The sequence below is a fragment of the Pinus tabuliformis genome, chromosome 6 (genome assembly GCF_031772625.1).
Source record: "Pinus tabuliformis cultivar Carrire ecotype Pingquan chromosome 6, CPIR1, whole genome shotgun sequence".
Lineage (NCBI taxonomy): Eukaryota > Viridiplantae > Streptophyta > Pinopsida > Pinales > Pinaceae > Pinus > Pinus tabuliformis.
This window is the reverse complement of record NC_142292.1, coordinates 125,826,629-125,840,357: the sequence shown is the minus strand read 5'-3', so window position 1 is coordinate 125,840,357 and position 13,729 is coordinate 125,826,629. Positions and strand designations below refer to the sequence as shown.

The 13,729-nt window shown below is 36.3% G+C and overlaps 1 non-coding gene across 1 annotated transcript; it reads right to left on the bottom strand.

The window, feature by feature from the left end:
• Positions 1-8,217: 8,217 nt before the first annotated feature.
• On the bottom strand, positions 8,218-8,301 carry TRNAL-CAA (transfer RNA leucine (anticodon CAA)). The gene has a single exon. It is a non-coding gene; the product is annotated as a tRNA-Leu (tRNA).
• Between the last annotated feature and the right edge of the window lie 5,428 nt (positions 8,302-13,729).

Below are 13,729 nucleotides of genomic sequence, written 5' to 3'. Positions count from 1 at the left end.
TGAATAATGTCGGGATTTAATATAAGCAACGAGCTAATAAAGGTGGGACCATGGGTTATGTGGCGGGGGTTTTTTAACTGCACCAGGGTTGGTGGGTTAAAAAGGGTATCAGGGAAATATAAAGTGGGGGACATTAATTACATAATGCAGGGGCATAGGAAAAACTTAGGATAAAGGGTTTTTGTGGGTTTTTAAGGGGAAAAGGGAAATTAATAAGGGGGGAAAGTGATATTTGTAATGGGGAATGGGTTTGACACTAGGGAAAAGGGGTTTTGGGAAGGGGCGATGATTTTTTAAGGGTAATTTCTAGGGGAATGTGAGAAACCAAGGGGTAAAGGTCAAAAAGAGGGGGAAGGGTATTTATAAGAAATAAAGGGATAATAGGGGAAATTAGCAAATAAGTATGTGGGGGTGTAGCGAAATGAGGGGAAATTTAGTAAACAAACTTTGGTGAATATCCTTTCTTTTTCTGAACTCCTCCTGCACATGAAACATAGGATTAAGCATGATAAATGTGCTTTTGACTTAGCAACCTTGTGCACTTTGCAAAACTTCTTTTACCTACCCTTTATTTACCCTAGCATTTCTTTTTCATTTCAATGGGTGCATTTGAGCTTGCTAACCCTTTATTTCCTTTTATTTTGACAGGAAAGTTATCTAATTCTAACCTTATAACTTCCAATGGCTCAGATTAAACTAATGAGCTCACTATTATTCTCTACCTAACTGCTGATCTTCCAAGATCAAACAATTTGGCTAGATCTTTATTCTCTATCTATCGACATGAAATTTAAAGCATGAATGAGTCAAGATTAAGCTATTTGACCATCATGGATTATGGCATTTTTGACAAGCTGCACACAATCTTATTTTGCAAATTAAAGTAAAAGGAGTGGCATCTGAATTTACACACTTTCATGATCTATTTTTATCTCCTTTTGGTTTTCATATTTTTTACTTTTTTTATCTTTCCTTTTTCTTTCTTTTTTTCCTTTGATTATTCTTTTAGGACATACCCTCTTTACATTTTTTAATTTTTAATATGCAAAACATTTTGCAGAAAGCAAAAGTATGTACAATATTACAAGACTAACCATAGCCAATTCAAAATTATGAATCCTATTATTATAGGACCCTAACAGAGTGAAATCGGCAATCACAACAACGTTGGGCACGTCACAAATCTACAATCAGTGGGGTCCTGTACACAGTGTAATCGACAGTCGATGACCAAGTCGTATCGCATATCGGTGATCGATGTTTTCAAAATTTTCAACTTTAAGGAAATTGAGATGTGCAATATACAAATAATTCTTTTAGTGTTAAATCATCAGGAAATGTGTTATTAGTGTTAAAATGTCGAGAAAGGTCGAAAATGATTTACAAAGGATTTCAGTGAAAAACCAAGGGCAGACGGGTCTTTTCTCTCTCCTTTAGAAGGCCACGTGGCAGAATACTATAGATCCCAATAAATCCACGTGGCGTTTGACGTCATCATGACGTGGAAGTACAAAGGACATGTGGCATGCAAATATGGCATTTTCAAGGGTCCAAAGGGGGCATATCCAGGCGACACATGTCACCATTTAGGAAGCGACATGTGGTAGAGTGATGATGTCACTAATCAGAGATCGGCGTTCGCAGGATAAGTCATGTTGTTACATCAAAGTTAAAACCCCGATTGTGATCCACCAATAAAGGGTCTCTAATACATGGGTTGGCCCGTGGTCACATAAAGAGCCGAGGAACCAAGAGCTAAGCACAAAGGATGATCGGTGATCGCAAGTTTCAGGAGGATGCACAAAGGACATTGATAGGAAATCGTTGATTTACTGACCTACGATATTTGGCCAAGCATCCGGTCATAGCCTGCGGTCATATGATGATGAAATACTGAAAGGGATCAAAGCAAAAGGGGCTTAAAGAGATCGATGTTCACAATTTTACAAATCCTGTTGAGTTTAAAGTTCCCGAACAACCTGAGCCCCGATACAACTATATATTGTTTCACAGGGCATGTATGGCTCTGATACTGTTCCGCAGGATGTTGGAAGTAATGCTTCCATGTCATGTGTAATTGTCCCTGTGAGTCCCTAGACGTTAGTCTGGAAGTTTTTGATTCCTATGTTATGAGTTGGAGTCGAATCATGTCTGAGCCATAATTTGTTGGATCGGTGATAAAATTCTTATATATGTAAATGTCTTATGTGATCAATAAAATTAGAATGTGTTTTGGTGTTTTGTGCAATCACTCTCTCTGATCTCTGATTTCTAAGATGGTATCGAAGCCAATGAGGATTGAGAACTTGGATTTGTGTAGAGTGATCAATTAAACATCCTGTGCATGGTTCATTGTGCTGAGATCTATTTTTGGAACGATTTTTGGAGAAATCATTTATTGGTGGAACGTTGAATCTGAGTGTTATGAGGAGCTGACACAATGGTGCAAAGTTGTTCCTGTTAAAAGCCGCAGATCTTCTTATAGTCGTCAACCAGATCTGCTTATTGTCATCATCCTAACATAAAAATGATCAAGATCTACACAAGATTCAAGATCCAAGGGTTCCATGGTCGGCAAAGTCATAGATCCTCACAATGGCACGTTTGATTTTGGGTCTCCCCGCTGTGATTTGCGCCGCATGAGGATTTAATTTTTGTACCATGCAATCGGTGTTTGAGGAGTAGCAGATTAGAGACAACATGAAGGCATAAGAGACAGCCGAAGAGATAGAATGCCATCGCTGTCAGACTTTGAGGATCAAACTTCGATGTGGGACAATGCAATTGAACGTTGTTGAACATTGTGATGCAGTTGAAAGTTGTTAAACATTGTTGTGCTTTGCTGGTCGTTGTTGCTATTGCAAGTATAGTGATATGTTGTGTTGAGGGGTGGCGTACTTGTTGGAGGTGTTAAGGTGAAGCTCCATGGGTGGAAGAGCTCACATTCATCAGATCAGATCAACTGAGGGAAATATTCATGTGTTGCAAGCTAAATTGTAGTAAGAGTCAACCTATTTACAACATCATGGGAAAATCCATGTGCTCAGCTTCAATGGAAGAGTCTCACTCATGGGAAGAATATTTTATTATTGCTGCAACACCCAAGCCAACAGAGATTAAATCTCCCGCAACATCTCCACCAGCCTCTTCCCCTTCGTATGTTGCCAAAACGTTTTCATTCTGTGGCACTTATTACAACCACAATTTTCCACGTTTAAGTAGCAATGCTTCCTCTTATCTCGGTCTCATTATAAGTACACGAGGTGATGGGTATTTCATCAATAAGTTCGATCACTATTGGATGGAAGCCATCGGTACAATAGTAGAGGATGGAGGATGGATGTCACTTAATGAATTATTTGATTGTGAATTTTTTAGGTTCTTGAAAATTTCCAACAATTGTGGGAAGAGTTTGAGTTTAGTGGAGAATGGTTAACTGGTTTTGCTATCAAGAGCATTGTAGGTTTTCTTTTGGGTTGTGTGTTTGTTCGTGTGTGAAAGATTGTAGTGAGAGGATATATTTGTATATAAATAAAGAAAGTTATTATTATTAAAAAAAAATGTGAGAGATGGTTTTGGTGTTTGTGTTTTTTATTGGTTATAAAAAGGATTGATGGTTCTTAAACTGGAAGCCCCAGTGTACGAAACATCAATTCTTCCGTGTTAGTAATTTTGGTTATAAAAAGGGTTGGTGGTTCTTAAACTGGAAGCCTCGGTGTCCGAAACATCAATTATTGTGTAAGGTCAAGTTGTTTTATCATCTCTTGAACACATTCAGTATCCAGACCTCCGTCCTATCAACTAATGGATAGTTGAAAGCGAAATATCCGATAGATGGTGGTTGGTCCATAGGATGGTTCATTACTTGACAACTCTTATCGCGGCAGCCCCGATGAGTCGAAGTGTCAATATTGTTGATCTTTCAAAGTTCATCAATGATGGTCAGAGGTGGCTACATTTTAAATGGAGGTCAAGTAACAGCTCGAAGATGTGGTGGTGAAAGAGCAGTGTTTGCGAGATTCCAGAGTGGATGTGGGTGCTGATGAAGACCAGTTAGAAAAAGATTTATTTGTTGTTGTAATATGTGTTTTCAGTGTTTTCCATGTAAGCATTAAGAGAGTGCATTGGAAGTAATGCTTCCATGTCATGTGTAGTTGTCACTGTGAGTCCCTAGGTGTTAGTCTAGAAATTGTTGATTCCTATGTTATGAGTTGGAGTATGTTGATTCCTATGTTATGATTTGGAGTCGAGTCATGTCTGCATCATAATTTGTTGGAGTCAGTGATCAAATTCTTATATATGTAAATGTCTTATGTGATCAATAAAACAAGAATGTGTTTTGTTGTTGTGTATAATCGCTCTCTCTGATCTCTCATTTCTAATACAGGAAGTCTAGAGGGACAGATGAGTTGGCAGCAGTGTTTAGGATATGTCATGGCCACTATGCAGAACCACTTTCGAGTTCCTGTAAGTGAAAATGTGAAACTGTTAAGACCGAAAGCGACAGGGAACCAGCCGAGAGAGAATGAGGCATAATGTAGCAGAAACGTGATTGGACCAGAGGCCAGTAAAGAGAGTGGTATGGAGATATTTTTACAGGACCATCATTTCAGTTCACTTGTTAATTCCGTTTTGTTGATTTTGATTGCTATTGTTATTTTGTTTTATTTCAAAAAAAATTACCTTTCTATTGTAATAATTGGAGGTGACAGGGCCTACACGCCAAGACAGCTAGTCATGCAGACCACTGGAAGCTCTAGCCTGATATATTTTGTAACTAATTTCCATGTTCTCCCTCTCCTTATAAAAGGGAGGGAGAAACACTTAGAAAAGGTTCTAAATCCTAAAGATTAACTACATATTATTTTTTAGACTGTGTGACTTCAATATTTGCATCTTTCATAATATTAATGAAATGGTGGTGATTCCTACCTTTGAGTACTATAGTATGTTACCTCTCTGTTTAAATTCCATTATGTTCATGTTTCCTCTATGATTTCATGTAATTGTAGCTGCTATAAATGTTTCATATGTTCTTACAAATTCATTTGTATTGACTCATTAATGCACATGTTTGTATGGGTCTTTGAGATTATATCTTTAAAATTGTGCTCCATGAATCATCGCACCTAATCCTCTTTCATCCATTATGTCTATCTTTAACTCAGATAAGTGTAGAATTCTTGACGTTTCAAGCTCTATATGATGAGTTATTCTATCTCCTTCTCTTCTTTCATTGCTTTTCCAAAGTTGATTAAATTGTAGGTCCTCGAATTACTCAGCCTCCACTAGTTTATACATATATTTTTGTGAGTTGTATATGTGAAAGAGTACCAAACATACATGGCTTATGTCCTTGGATGAATGAACCAACCCATGTTGTTTATTGTGTGTGTGTGTGTGTGTATATATATATATATATATACACAAAAAAATATATGTGATGTCTCCAGTTTCCTAAGAATCGTATGAGACACACGAAAATCTAGATGTTCCAGGCACTGGTCTTGTAATCAAACTGAGGTTGTCTTTGGACGAGACAACATAATCCATGTGCCTTTTCAATACTTCTAATTAATGGTCAAGTCCATTCTTGGGAAGCCATAGTGAAGGCCACCACACCTCGAAATACCTACAAAATAATTTCTCATAATTATTATACTCTTTGTACAATAGGTAGTTATCAATAATTAGCTAATGTCAACCTTGGGTAGTATTTGATTTGTTATATTTTCAATCAAAGGAGTGTCAACCTTGGGTATGTGGTTCATTTGTTGTACTTTCAATGTAGTTATTCTAGCATGTGACAATATGAAAGAAATTTCATCTCCTTAATAAAATAATGACTCAATAAATTGAAGCTTGAGGAAGGAATTTTTTTCTCATCAATGATGCAAATAGTTTTTGAAAGCAAGGCAATAGTTTCACAACCTTCTTCTTGAAATGTCAATCCTCGCAAGGGAGGAATGGGAAATAACCATTAGTGGATATCCCTTAGCAATAAAAAAGACAATTGGCATATGATGATGAACCAAGATGGATTCATAGTCCTGATATAGATGACAAGGGCACACATGCATCACACAATTTGTTTTCAACCCTTCAAAAGGACCAAACCGCTATGGAACCACAAACTCTATTAACCATTTGTTCAAATATAAAGTGCACAACCATATATGCTCCACAAAAATGGGCTTAGTGAAAAAATTCCTTTTAGGGAAATGCCTTGAAATGGTACAACATGCTAGATAAGCTTTCTCATTTCTAGGATTTGTTGTAGGTTGTAAACAAACTTTTCTAAGAATACAGTTACTGATACTTTTAGCCTTCACTTTTATGCTTTGTAACTATAGGGAGAATAATGATATGATGAAATATTCTCTCACAATGGAAGGTGAGTTCAAATTTGTTCTTCAAGACTACACGCATTTGAGTTGGAAACTTAAAACACATTTACATGAGACTAAGAAAATTTTCAAGTTATTGACCTATGACACTTGTTTTTCGTTGAGCCAGTGATAAAGAAAAGGCTCTTAAGTCTTTTTCTTTTAAATATACACATATTAATGATACAAGCACCACATCTATGGACATACCTAGTTCATCTATCATGAGAGTCAAATAAATATACAAACTAAGTAAGATCATGAACCATATTCAACAATATATGAACATGATCTTGAGCCACATTCAAGAATATATGAAGCACAATGTCACCTCTTCCACCCCCTCTTGGTTTTCAACATGATCTTGAGCCACATTCAACAATTTATGAAGCGCAATGTCACCTCTTCCACCCTCTCTTGGTTTCATTTAGTTGTGAGCGATGATAGTATAATGTACTTAGTAGAAGGATGAAGATAATATAATCTACATCAATCATATTCAATAAACTTATTATGAACTCAAAGTTGCTTATTAATAAATTCTATATATAATCACTGATTTATATTTCTCATCACATTCATTTCTAACGCAACATAATACTAATATATTGCTTTTATGAACTAAATAACCTAAAATATAATCAAAGCCAAAGCCACCTCTCTCTCTATATATAGGAAGTCATGGAGGTGTGATATGGAAAAATGGAAACAAGGTGCAGAGCCATGGGAATGATGACACGGAGGGTGAGGTGTCCTGGAAGCCTGGACCTCAGAAGAAAGAAAGGGGCGCCTAACCAAAACTACCGAGAAAATAACTTCGAGAATAGGTGGTAAGGAGGATATGTAATCACCTACGTGGACCAATCAGGAGGCGCGACAACTAATGAGTTGGTAGGGTGACGTGTCCTGGATCCTAGATCCCGACTGTTGCTATTTCCACCTCTGTAGCTCCATAAATGCCCGTCCTTACACCCTCCTTACGTCAACATTCGATGGATGCATGGTCGGGAACATGCCGTGACGTAAGGAGGATGGGTCTCTGGGCTGTAAAAGACGGGCATTTATGGAGCTATAGAGGTGGAAATAGCAACAGCCATGTTCCCATGGATAAGGAATGACCGTTAGATTGGGTCTCGTTGATCTGATGACAGAGAATGCACTTATGGTAGTTCATATGTAAGGTTTGTGTTTGCAGAATTAGGCTAAAAAGCTTGGCCACGATGATTATAAGATTTTGTGCTTACAAAGGGCTTTGGCAATCTACCTATATATATATTTACAATTTTACTAATGTGATTGGGCATTTGGTCTAGTAATATGATTCTCGTTTTGGTTGCGAGAGGTCACGAGTTCGATTTTCGAAATGCCCCATTTTTTCTCTATGGCCTATTCATGTTACCATTTCAGGAAATGCTGCAAGCATCAAATTCATTTGGCATCTGAGATAGGAGAGTCCAATATTTTTAGAAGTATATGTTGGATATGAGATTATATCACTCAAACCCAACTATTCTCAGAAGTGCATTTGGTCCCGTGGTATGGTTCTTGCTACTTCAATTTCTTCAATTATTTGAATCGTAAGAAATAAGTTTTAACCATGGCCCTTTAAGTTAGGTAAGCCTTGAGAATAAAGAGTAATGGTGGTAGAGAACACTGTAATTCATTTATCGGGAAATTTTGAAGAAATACCGGCCCTCTTCCACGTTGTCGTGCTGGTAAAACATGTCCGATCCATGCCTACTTCGTTTCTTCCGTGCTACAGGTTGCCTGAACTTTACTTTTCGAAGCCGTGGCAACATTAAAAGTAAAAATTACCATGGATTCAATTTTGTGTCAGAAGTGGGATTTGAACCCACGCCCTCAATTGAGGACCAGAACTTGAGTCTGGCGCCTTAGACCACTCGGCCATCCTGACCGTATGGATTTTAATTAAGGATTTCTACATAAAATAGATATTTATAATTCAAAAATATTGATAAAGAGGAAAATCATTTTGGCTAGAATCAGTTTTTTTTTTTCTTCCTTTTTAAAAATCTTATCATAAGAGTTTTTGAGTCGTTTTTAATAATACAAATAAATTCAGCATGATTAAAAACTTTTGAGCACTCAAAATTTAGAAGCTTAATGGTTGTAATTCAGATTTCCTAAATTTTCTATCAGACTTTACAAAATCATATCAAAATTTCCACTATCTTCTTGACAAAATTATGACCTCCTTAAACTTTTCTATTATGCAATATTGCTTCTAACAACATCACAGGATAAACTAAAATTTGAAACCACCCTTTCCCAACTTAAATTTTAAATCTGGCCCCTTGGACCAACTCTGTGTGCCCGAACAAAGTAAATGGTTCTTCAAAACCATCAATAATAATAATAATAAATTTCGATCTGCTCCCGCTCAATATTTCTGCACCTCTATCCTTCCACACCGCCTTGTTCCTCCATAATAAAGAGATGCTGGAAAAATCAAATCAAATGGCAATTCAGCTCAGAAGATAAAGAAACAGAAAACCAGTAGTTTTAGTGCCGAGCGTTTAATTAATAACAGTTATACCACTCGCAACAAAACAGGCTGCTTCAAATACGAAATAAAACTCTAATAAGAAATCAAATAACGTCGTGAGCGTAATCAAAGTGGAACACACCTCCATACAATACCCGATCAAAATTGTGTCCACTCGTTACATGGAGTCTCGTGTCCAGCAAATTAACCATCTGTTTCTTATCTTTCAATTTTTTTAACTTCTTATAAATAATCTAGAGTTTACCAAGAAAACACTTCCCTTGCAATACAAATATGAAATACCCAGCAATTTTCACATTTTACCATCATACTTTCGTTAATAGAAAAATAAGCTAGATTTTCTCGTTATTTATTTTTCATGCCTTGCATTTATGAACCACATAAATTGTTCTCATAAGAAGTTTTTAAAATCTAAATCTTTTAGATTTTACATATTATTCTAAAATTCTATGATTTATTAGTAAAACTTTCAGTTGTAAAATTATTTTCTCAACATAAAATGTGTATGATCTTAAAAAACTTTTTGATGAAAGATATAACAAAATTGATTCAAACAAAACAAAAAACTTATTAAGTGCTATTACGGACAACCCATTACATGTTTATATTCCCTAAACTGGAATGGGATCTTTTGTCAAGAGCTATCTAAAAGATCTTTCCCAACAATATATTGCAACCCTACTTTGATAGGAGATTTACCACTTGATTATGCTCTCTATAGATGTGATTTAAAATTCAACCTCTAAAAATTCCTCATTAAAGATCTAATACGTTGCATCCAAAAAATGAGGGATGGCGGCTCAAATTTTGACCTCAGTTGAACCCAATCATCGATCACCTTAGAATCACCGAACACAACTAAATCCTCAATTGTTATCCAATTTGCTCGTAGAAGAGCCCCTGAAAGTGCAATAAGCTCAACTTTGTTATTTGTCCCTGTACAATTATACTAGCTAAAATGAAAAGAATTGTTCGACTTCAAAACTAAACATGCCCCACTACCGCAAAACCTATTTGAAGATGCCCCATCAAAAAAGACAACTAGAAAATGTGACCAAACCTCCTTTGTTGGATATGCCTCCTTGGAAACTCCTTCTTAGGCCCAATCTCCAAAAAGTATGTAGAGATATTTAAACAAGCACCTCTTATAACTGGGTTTGTTTGGTCAAAAATCTTCTCATTCCTTCTTCTCCAAATTCCCACAAAATATAAAAAGGTAAGGAACAATATGTATTGAAACCCTCAAACCACTTTGTTAGACACCTCTCTATGGAAGCCATATTCCAAACTGCATGAATTTTAAGTGATTGTAGGATCCCACTCCATACTGAGACCGCAAAAGTACATGATAAAAAAATATGTTCCATGTCTTCTAAATCTTCTTTGCATATAGCACATTTTCTAGGACCCTAAAAACCCCTTTTGTGGAGATTATCCCATGTTAAAATCTTGTTATGTACCACTAACCACATAAAACATTTTAATTTGAGAGGTATATCCCATTGCCACGTATTATAAAACGAAAAAGCTTTATCGACTGGACTACAACCTTGAGACATAAATTTGCAAATCTCTTTAATCAAGATCTACTCTTTATACATACTACCTTCCCATGTCAGCTTGTCTTATTTCTCGTGCAATTCTAAAACTACTAGACATAATTGTGTTGTGAACTAGACCCATTCAATGATATATCCTCTGGAAAATCAAGTTTAACTGCATTAAGCCAATAATATGTAACAGAAGAAGGGCCTTGATCAACAAAGAGTTCGTACAAAAAGTTAAACCCTTTGTTATGTAAATGCTCAAGGAGAGGAACAAAAACAATATGTACTCCCTCAACTACTTTAATGGCATCTAGTCCTATTTTGATCCCATTCCCTCTTCTAACGTCCCATCTCAAATTGCCTAGAAGCCCGTGTTTGTTCCTCATCATGCTTCTCCATATATATGATGCCACCTTCTTCTCTGGAGCCCCCTCTTTAATCCATTCCTCAAGTTGTCTACTTTTCAAATATTTTTCCTTTATAACCTGTTGCCAAATACATTTGCCCTCTCCATAAGTTCTTGATAATTAATTCCTTATTGAAGCATTATGTGTCATTTATACCCCATCCTCCTTCCTTCTCATGTCGCGAAAGCACATCAAAATGAATTAAATGGATCTTCTTTGAGGATCCAGGCCCAACCCAAAGGAAACTGGTAATAATATCATCAATTATTTTTAATATATCTTTAGGCAAATTGAAAATATGCATCCAATATATAGAAATAATCTAAAGGGCCGATTTGATAATAACCAACCTCCCTCCCAGTGTTAGCCACTTGCTCGACTATTGAGACATCTTATGCTCAAATATTCATATCGACCATTCTCAATCTTGTATTTCATATTTATTAGGTTTCAAATAGAAACCAAAATATTTGAAACCTCCCTCCATAGAGATCGAGGCCACCTCAAAGATTCAAGCTATCTCTTTAATCATTGCCTCCTCCTTGTTTGCCGAGATTAGTGCACATTTTACTTTGTTCATATAAAGACCTGAGGATTCTCTGAAAATGGTTAGAATTTGATGAAATCCTTCCCATTTCGAGATAGAAACCTACCCAATGAAAAGCACATCAACTGCAAACATATTATGTGATATATTAATATTCTTGGTGATCCTACACCCAATTGTGATACCCCTGGATTGTGCTTCATTGATACCTCTACTTAAGCCATCAATGACCAAAAGAAACATAAATGGTGACAAAGCACATCCCTATATAAGACCTCTAGAAGCCTTAAAGAACATTGTCAGGATCCCATTAATGATAACAACATAGTTCATAGATGAAATGTAAGTCAAAATCCAGTCAACAACCATGACTCCAAAACCAATCTTATGGGGAATCAACCTTAAGAACTCCTAATCCACACTATCACAAGCTCTTACCAGGTCAATCTTCATTAGACACAACTCCAACTTGCAGGATTTAATAGAATGTAAGTGCTCTTGAGATAATGCCACGACATATTGGATTTGTTTATTGTCTAAGAAACAAAATTGTTTTGGAGTTATATGCTTAGATAGTGAAGCTTTGATCTAGTTGGAAATGATTTTTGAAGTCAATTTATGCACCATGTTGCATAACGATATTATCGTAAAATCAAAAAAAGTAGATATATTAGACACTTTGGGGATGAGAGCTATAAAGGTAGCGTTGTTGGACCTCGAAATCGAACAGGTGCACCTCGATTCTTCTACCACTGCCAACAACTCATTATCCATGATGTCCAAAAAGTGTAGATAAAGTTCTATAGACCATCCATTTGGACTAGAGTTCTTCTCTCGAGCTAGTTCTTTCAACACCCCAATCAATTCTTCCTTGGTGATGGGCCTTCCCAGCTGTTCACTTTCTTATGAATCTACCATTCTAGGAAACAGATTTATGAAATTCATTTGATTTTCAAAATTATCTCCTTCTTTCTCTCTGAACTTTCGACGAAAAAATCTCACCTCTTCCCACTGGATATCCTTTTATGTTGTGTAAATAGTCCCCGCATCATCTCTTATGTTCCAAATTGCATTTTCCTTTTTCCTTTCAGATGCATGTTTGTGGAAAAACTGTGTTTTTTTCTCCTTCTAATATCCAAATTCCTTGACTTTTTAACCGCCACTCCTCGTCTTGAAGCTTCAAAATCTAGCCCTTTTTCACTTCAAGAAACAAAAGCCTCTTTTTTATGGCTTCTAAGAAATATTCTGGATCTGATGGGTCATTTAAAGCACCGATCATGTTATTTAAACAAAGCAACTCCCTAACAATATCCTTCTTCTTTTTCTTTTACAAAGCTTGACATATTGCCTCAATAATTTCAATTTATAACACATAACCTCCATGCTAGATAGCATCGTGGGTGTGATTTGTTTTCTCCAAGAGGCCCTAACCAGAGCATAAAATTCCTTTTCTGTTAACCATGAATGGTTAAACTTAAAAGGATATGATATTCACTCATTAACCCTAGATCACTCAAGGAAAATCATATCATGGTCAAAGATAGAGGAATTATATATCCATGAATGCAAATTATCTAGTTTACAGATGAGGTCTAAGTTGACAAAAAATATGTCCAATCTCTTGGAAACCCCCTCCTCTCTAACCGGCCATTCCACCATGTGGGCCTATTCGAGCTAGGGATAATATCTTGTAACAAATTTTGTGCTAATATATCCTTAAAATATCCTCCCAACTTATCCCCTTTACCTTGGGATCCCCAAACTTCATTGGATCCCATCATCATATTAAGGTCACCTGCCACTATTAAAGAGCTTGAGTCCAATAAACCAGTACTATCAAGTTTTATTCCAGAACATCTTTTTGTCTATATAAGGAACATAAATATTGATGACATGCAGGCGAATACTAGACCCTCTCGAGAATCCTGATAGGATAATCCTTTCAAAAGAATTATAAGCTCAAAGATTAAGGATTCTTGGGTCCCAGATAGTTGCCAATCCACTCGAATTTCATGTTGCATTAGTTGCAGAAACATTCCATTCGGGACATATTTTCAATAATAATTCCCATGCACTCTCTTTATTAACCATAGTCTCTTGAAATAGGACTAATGCAGGCTTCTTCAAATGTATAATACTATGAAGATATCCTCTTTTTAGGGCAGATCCCAACCCTCTAACATTGAAAGACATAAAGATCATGTCGAATGTAATTCGCTAGATATAGTCCCTCTAAGGACCCCAGAGGATTTGACATCATATTACTCCGTTGTAGATGAAGGACAACGCTCTTTAAGTGGAGGGAAAGGAGACAA